Genomic DNA, 8,592 nt, shown 5'->3' on the forward strand with positions numbered 1-8,592 from the left:
CATTAGTGAGATTCAAAAATTACATCATGGATTCCAAAAGAAAATAATTAAGGAAGCTTTCCTTTGTCGGATGCTCATAGAAGATATCTTCTCTTAATATATAGGGTTCTAAGTTAATTACTCCCTTGTCCTTTTGCAGCTAAGAATGAAGAAAGCTGTGCCGGCTCATAAAACACATATTTATTAGATTGATATTTAACTAGGCATTTGCACGGGTACTTTAGAAAAAACTGTTAATATATGGCCTGGCTTTAGATCTACCACTGGAATAGTGATGGGTAAAGCTATGCAGCCTAGAACAACTGAAAAAAATACTGACTAGGCCAAAGAACAAGCAAGTGATTTAATATTTGAGAATCTGCAAAAAGCAGGTCTGAATAATGAGTCCTGACACAAATTGGTACAACTTTTAAATCAAATATAGCACCTGTAATGAAAGATCAGATGAATAAAATGGAGCTTATAATTTTGGTATACAATGATACAGAGGTAATACAGAGTTCATGAGATGGTATGAAAAGTATGAAAGGTATGAAAAGTATTGCAGCCGGAAGATGTGAAACTGTTATCTCAACGCTTCCCAAAACATGTTGATAATTAGCAGTAGCTGAGAACGGAAGGAGGTGGGCACATCAGACAGCAGACCGCGTGGGAAAGTATGATCTCAGAAAGTGAGAAAGATTAGGAGCAAGGTTTCTCACCATTCACTTCTATGGAGAGGTTTGTGTATAAAAGAGGGGAGATTTTGCCTTAGTTTGGAACTCCTCCCCAACGCTTCTCTCAGACGGCAGGGCGCTGTGCAGATAAACCCAGAATCTGATGTCTGTATTTGTATCAACTTGAAGACTTGTGTTTGGGTAAGAAATAAAATGTACCTATCTATCTAAACCTATCTCTGTCTCTATTTTTATTGATTCTATCTTCTCTTTACCTAACATTTAGCCTACAAGGTAGATCACATACAAGTGACACTCAGTTTTGGACAGAAAGCAGTAGTTATGGGAATTAGTTTTCAATTACGGCTCCTAATGCCACCCCCTTGTGATTGGGTGACAATGGAGGTTAGAGAAACTATACAGAACCTGATATATGAAATAAGTACCTTTAGTCCCCCGTGTGACGGAGTCAGAAAGAGGTCTATAAGAGGAAGGAATTAAAACAAAACGTACCTCCTAACTGAATTACACCAGGCCTCATAAGTAAAAATCTCTGTCGACGTTTTTGAGTCTCCTTAGTCACATCAGGGAAGAGACTAACTTTTAAACCAAGGATACTCTTATCCTTATTTTGAAAGAAAAGTCTCATCAGCCAGTGTTTATCTGGCAACAAGGCTACTGTGGCAATTAAAGTAGAAGCTTGAACTAATTCAGTATCTGAGGATTCCAGTATCAATGAAATATCCAATTCTGACTTTTCTTGAGGCACTCGGCGCTTCAGGGGCAGGTAATATATTTGTGTAAATGGTGGAACCATTTCCTCTGAAGCGCCAAGTGTCTCAGTAATATACTTTCTAAGCATTTCCCTTGGTAAAACTCCAACTTTTTTTGGAAAATTTAAAAAGCGGATATTATTGTTTCTGGTTACATTCTCCAAGAATTCAGTACGTCTCCTCAAGGAAATTAAATCTTTAATCATAGTCTCTTGGTTTAAATGAACCTCTTTCACTTGTTTTTCCAATTCTTCTTGACGATTCGATATTGTCTCTACCTTGAGTTCAGTCTGTTGAACCTTGTGGTCCATATTAGACATTTCTTGAGATAATTGTTTAATTTGTGGACTTAGGGAACTCCCCAAGTCCACAATCAAAGTGTATAGAGTCTCTAATGTAATTTCAGTAGGTTTCTGAGATTTAGGAAATTGTACCTCTGTAACTGCAACAGCGGTCTGTAGTGCTTTATCTCCGGTCACAGCTTCCATCTGGTGCTGGTTGTTAGATGTCATATCTCCCCCTCGAGAGGCACCTAGATCACAAAAAAGGTCCACACTGTCCGCAGTTCGACTCTCCTCCTCGGTCCTGTGGACGACTACACTCTTCGGTGGCGTCCTGCTAGGATCCGGCGTTGACGTGCTCGCTCCCGAGGGTTGCGGGGGAGGCGCCCTATCATCGGGGCTGAGCGATAGCTCCAGTCCAGCGGTCTCCGAAATGGTTCCATTTCCACCCGGTCGACCTAGCAGACCTGCTCCCAGTGTTCCTGATATCTGTGCTCCACGAAGGTAATTAATCATTGTGGATTGTAAAGGAAGACTTTGCCGTGGAGGGGCAGCGGCGGAGGACAAGCGGCCCCTTCTCTTTGGCATTTTTCTTTCCCGGAGCTTTCTGAGCGTCCGAACTAGTCAGTGGCCATTTTGAATCTCCCCTCCTCTTTTCTATCTACACTTCTTCCCTTGGATCATTAATCTCATCCCATGGCTTTTCCTACCATCTCTATGCTGATGACTCCCAAATCTACCTTTCTACCCCTGATATCTCACCTTGCATCCAAACCAAAGTTTCAGCGTGCTTGTCTGACATTGCTGTCTGGATGTCTCAACGCCACCTAAAATTAAATATGACCAAAACTGAGCTTCTCATTCCCCCCCCCCCCCCAAACCCACCTCCCCGCTCCCCCCGTTTTCTATTTCTGTTGATGGCTCTCTCATTCTCCCTGTCTCCTCAGCTCGAAACCTTGGGGTCATCTTTGACTCTTCTGTCTCCTTCTCTGCTCATATCCAGCAGATTGCCAAGACCTGTCGTTTCTTTCTTTACAACATCCATAAAATCCGCCCCTTTCTTTCCGAGCACTCTACCAAAACCCTCATCCACACCCTTGTCACCTCTCGTTTAGGCTACTGCAATCTGCTTCTTGCTGGCCTCCCACTTAGTCACCTCTCCCCTCTCCAGTCGGTTCAAAACTCTGCTGCCCGTCTCGTCTTCCGCCAGGGTCGCTTTACTCATACTACCCCTCTCCTCAAGACCCTTCACTGGCTCCCTATCCGTTTTCGCATCCTGTTCAAACTTCTTCTACTAACCTATAAATGTACTCACTCTGCTGCTCCCCAGTATCTCTCCACACTCGTCCTTCCCTACACCCCTTCCCGTGCACTCCGCTCCATGGATAAATCCTTCTTATCTGTTCCCTTCTCCACTACTGCCAACTCCAGACTTTGCACCTTCTGTCTCGCTGCACCCTATGCCTGGAATAAACTTCCTGAGCCCCTACGTCTTGCCCCATCCTTGGCCACCTTTAAATCTAGACTGAAAGCCCACCTCTTTAACATTGTTTTTGACTCGTAACCACTTGTAACCACTCGCCTCCACCTACCCTCCTCTCTTCCTTCCCGTACACATTAATTGATTTGATTTGCTTACTTTATTTTTTTGTCTATTAGATTGTAAGCTCTTTGAGCAGGGACTGTCTTTCTTCTATGTTTGTGCAGCGCTGCGTACGCCTTGTAGCGCTATAGAAATGCTAAATAGTAGTAGTAGTAGTAGTAGCTGGGAGAGGCTTGGCTGGCCAGGACCAACAGGAGAAAAAGGGCTGGATTAGGGTGTTCTCCCCCCTGCTCCAGGCTCACCATCAACCTTTCTCTTCCCTGCAGGCTGCTTGGAAGGGAGGTGATAGACCAGAATACCCTTGCTGCACTGGAGTCTGAAAATAAGTGGTGGAACTGTTCCAGGCCATTCCCCCACATAAGCCCTGGTATTGTGTGCAATTATGGTCGCTGTTTCTCAAAAAAGATATAGCGGAATTAACGTTCAAAGAAGGAAGGCTTAAGACGTTAGTGTTAGAGGTCTACAAAATACTTAGTGGAGTAGAACAGGTAAATATAAATCAATTGTTTACTCTTTCAAAAAGTATAAAGTCTAGCAGACACACCATGAAGTTACATTGTAATACTTTTAAAACAAATAAAATATTTTTCATTCAATAAATACTTAAGCTCTGGATCATGTTGCTGGAGAATATGGTAACAGTAGTTAGCATATCTGGATTTACAAAGGGTTTGGACAAGTTCCTGGAGGAAAAGTCTATAGTCTGCTATTGAGACAGATATGGGGAAGCCCTTACTTATTACTGGGATTGGTAGCATGGCATCTTGCTACTCTGGGATTCTGCCAGGTACTTATGACCTGGATTGGCCACTGTTGGAACTACTACTACTACTATTTAGCATTTGTATAGCGCTACAAGGCATACGCAGCACTGCACAAACATAGAAGAAAGACAGTCCCTGCTCAAAGAGCTTACAATCTAATAGACAAAAAATAAATAAAGTAAGCAAATCAAATCAATTAATGTGAACAGGAAGGAAGAGAGGAGGGTAGGTGGAGGCGAGTGGTTACAAGTGGTTACGAGTCAAAAACAGTGTTAAAGAGGTGGGCTTACGAGATGGAGCAGGAAGCGGGGTGATGAATGTGACGGCCAGACAGGCAGCAGGCAAGAGAGTGATCCAGGTACAGGCAGAGTCAGTAGGCAGGCAGCAGGTCAAGAGAGTAATCCAGGGACAGGCAGAGTCAGTAGGCAGGCAGCAGACACGAGAGTAATTCAGGTACAGGCAAGGTCAGGAGGCAGGCAGCAGACACAAGAATAATCCAGGTACAGGCAGGTACAGTCAGAGTCAGTAGGCAGGCAGCAGACACAAGAGTAATCCAGGTACAGGCAGAGTCAGTAATGAAGAACAAAGAGGAGAAGCACACTACTGAGCAAGTAACACCTACCAAAGTAGAACCCGAAGCAAGGAGTCTAGGGAGAGCTCAGCTGATAAAGTGCTGGTGTCTGACATCAGCAAGGAGAAGGGGCACAGCCATAGGACAAGAGCAGGGGAAGGAGGAACCGGAAGACTGATAGGAGAGAAGCAAGGGAAGCCAGGCAGAGGAAGAGCAGACCCAGGTGGGTGGAAGCAAAGCAATCAAGGAGCCTGGAAGCCAGGCAGAGAGAGAGAGAGAGCAGAGCCAGGTGCATGGAAGCAAAGCAATCAAAGAGCCTGCAGCCAGAGAAGAACCACACACACATGGCTCAGGGCTGTGCCAGTCAAAGTGTGCGTGTCGATGGGACCCTGCACAACCCAAGGACCATAGGCGCCCAGTATAAGAGGCTTGGAGAGGCTAAGCCTCCCCCCTGCTGCAGCAGAATGGATCAGCTGTGGAGTCCAGCTGCTCTGAGGGGATTAAATTGTTGATTTACCACCATTCTCACAGCAGGAGCTGCAGTGAAAGCCCTCTAGCAGTTGTAGAAATTGGTTTATGGTTTGTTTACCTTATTGCTGGGAAAGCAGGGGGGGTTGGCTGGAGGTGTCCTGGTTGTCAGGGAGATATTTAACGAGGATGACTTCCTGACCTGCACTGAGGACAGATAGCAGCAGAATGGATACTGGGCCAGCATGATCAGAAAAAGTCACCAGACAACAAAGGTAGAAAAGATCATTTTATTTTCATTATAGTGTTTGGAATATGTCCACTTTGAGAATCAGGTGCTCAACATTAAAAGTTTATATTTATTTACTTATTTATGGCATTTTATCCCACATTAAACATGAATTAGGGTGTTTTGTGGCTCTACATGAGAATTGTGATATTATGATCCCTTGTTTCATATTGTTGACAGTCTGCATTTTCCGTATGGGTGGTATATTGGTGTATTAGGTTCTGCCCAGTGTAATATTTATGTTACAGTAAGGTTCTGAGTGTGTTTTTGGACAAAGTTGTGCTTAGTGTTTTGCAGTTGAGCGATTGTGGTTAGAATATGCTTTGAGCAACCTCTTTATTCTTTGACATATGATACATATCTAATATCTAAATTTAATACAAGGTATTAATTGTGACTTTTATTTGTATTTATTTTTTCTGCGTGTTATCAGACAGTTATGGATTTAAGCTCCACCCCTGGCCCTACCCCTAACCCCGCCCCTCCTTTAGCCTCCCCAAACAGTTGGGCCACCGACCGCCTATGCCGAGGACGCCGCTTGCGTTGAGGTAGGGGACATGACAATGATATAGGAGGTGGAATGACTTACCTATGATGAAAGGCTAAAGAGATTAGGGCTCTTCTCCTTGGAAAAGAGACTGCCGAGGGGTACTATGATAAGAGGTCTAGAAAATGAGTGGAATGACTTTCCAAAAGTACAAGGACTAGAGGGTACATAATGAAGTTATTATGTAGTACATTTATAACAAACTGGAGAAAACATTTCTTCACTCTGCATAATCAAGCTGTAGAGTTCGTTGCCAAAGGACGTGGTAAAAGCATTTAGCATTGCATGGTTTAAAAAAAGGTTTGGACAATGTGATGGGGTGTATGTTACATCAAAGGGAGAGGGGGCCCCCCAGACCAGGAAGGGTGCTAGAGCTAGACCTTATTGGTTAACCACTTGGATTTGAGATTAGTCCCGTGTCCCACCCACTTAGGGCAAGGACTTTGGGACCCTGCTTGGGCGATAGTAGCTGATCATGGAAAGCTACTTAGGAGGTGGGGGACTAACCCTTCTTGGATCTATTTATATAATTCCCTGAGCACTGGGAGCGTAAGACAAGCATCCAGAAGCTGTAATAGAAAACTAATTTACTGTATAGGGATATCCAATTCAGGACCCTTTGTGTGATGTGACTAAGACATTAGAAATTGTCCTCTCCCTTGCTGAAAGTAAGAGGATCATGGATTTCCTGTTGGTGCATTATTGTGGAGGATTGTAGACTAACCCTTGTTTTGGATTTCTACAAAGGGATCGTGGACTAGCCCTTGTTTACTATCCACCACCTGTAGTAAGGTACTCTTACCTGCAGTATAGGTGAATCTATGCCTTGCAAGGGTCCTCAGGCTGTCTAGCACTGCATGTGGTCTTGATGATCCCACCATTGGTCATGCACCACCCACCCATAAACACGGGCCAAGTGACCATGAAGATATCTCTTTTCCCTCTTCAGCACTGTCCAAGCAGGATCACCCAGCAAAACTGGTTAGTCCACGATCCCTTTGTAGTAATCCAGAACAAGAGTTAATCCACAATCCAATGATAGATTTAGATTAGTTCCCAATCCTCTCCAGTAGAAAGGCCTCTCATCTTCCATTAAAAAAAAACAACAACAAATATAACCTCTAACAATAGGGTCCTGAATTGGATCTCCCTTTTTCAGTCAGGGTGAGTTGGTGATACCCCAGCAGCACATCCCCTTTTGCTCCTAGAAAGTCCTGGGGAGATAGATATCCCCCCCCCCCCTTCTCTGGTCCTATTTGCAAGGAATGTCCATAGTTTACCTGCCTATGCAAATCCTATGTAAATGAGCTTCCTATTACATCTTCTAGATGCTTGTCTTGCACTCAGGAAATTAGTTAAGTGGATCCTAGAAGGGTTAGTCCTCCCATGTAGCTTTCCCTAATCACTACCTCCCAAGCAGGATCCCAAAACTCCTCTCCCTAAGTGGGTGGACCACGAGACTAACCTCAAATCCAAGTGCTTACCTAATAAGATCTAGTTCTAGCACCTTTCCTGGTCTGGGGGCCTCACCTCTCTGTCATAGGACATACACCCCATCACAACACATTTTTAGAAGAAAAGTCTATAAATTGTAGTTAAGCTGGACTTGGAGAAAATCTACTGCTTATTCCTTTGATACACAGTACAAAATCCATTTTTCCTTTCTGGGATTTTGCCAGGCACTTGTGACCTTGATTGGCTACTGTTGGAAGCATGATACTAGGCTTGATAGACCTTCAGTCTACTCCAGTACAGCAATGCTTATGTACCTGAAGTGGGTGATAACTGTCTTTGAATCAAGCAAATACTACCAGGTTGGTAGATGAGACCAGTAATGATGCCTGGAAAATGTACTTGCTAGGAATTTTTTTTAAAGCATTGATTATGTTAAAAATTGGCTGTTAGCAGCAGGGCTTTTCATTGAATAAAGCTATATATAAAGCTAAGGTACCGGAATAAAAAATGCTCAGTTGATTGTAGGCACATCATTTCTTCTTTTTGGTGATCTCAATTTCTTTTTTCAAAGTTTCAGCAATACATTCTATGATGGTACAAGCTCAAATTTAAAATTTGCCAAATTCAAGTGGAAGTGGTGAAGGCAGAAATAGAATTTTTAAAAATTTTAGGTTAAGAACAGAGAATTTTTACCTTCAATGAACTAAGGGAAAGTCAGAGATTAACTGACAATTTTACTCTGTCTGGCTACCCACTTTTATTTATTCCAGTATCTTTGTCTTACCCTCAGATTATAAAATGGCAAACTGCACATTTATATATGCACTAGAAAAACATTGAGGTGGAAAAGCTGAAAACGTCAATAATCAACATGTGGATGTTTCCAAAACATGTATGCCTGCCCTTTTACAATCAGCATATTAATGTCAAGATGACATACACATATTTAGTGTTAATTGTGCCATCTTGTGTGGAAGTTTTGAGCCCTGGCTATCATAGCTCTGCCCAGTGGCATTGCTAGGACTGAATGGGCCCTGGGTGGAAAAATTAAGATGGACTTCCTATAACACCATCTCTTCAAAGGTAGTGGGGACACAGCGGAGGGGGGAAGAGGAGAAATCCCTTCAGAACTCCAGTATACAAACCCTGCAAACACATGTCAGCCCTATATAGAAAACCTTGGTA

Source organism: Microcaecilia unicolor, chromosome 7 (assembly GCF_901765095.1).
Source record: "Microcaecilia unicolor chromosome 7, aMicUni1.1, whole genome shotgun sequence".
Taxonomy (NCBI): Eukaryota; Metazoa; Chordata; class Amphibia; order Gymnophiona; family Siphonopidae; genus Microcaecilia; species Microcaecilia unicolor.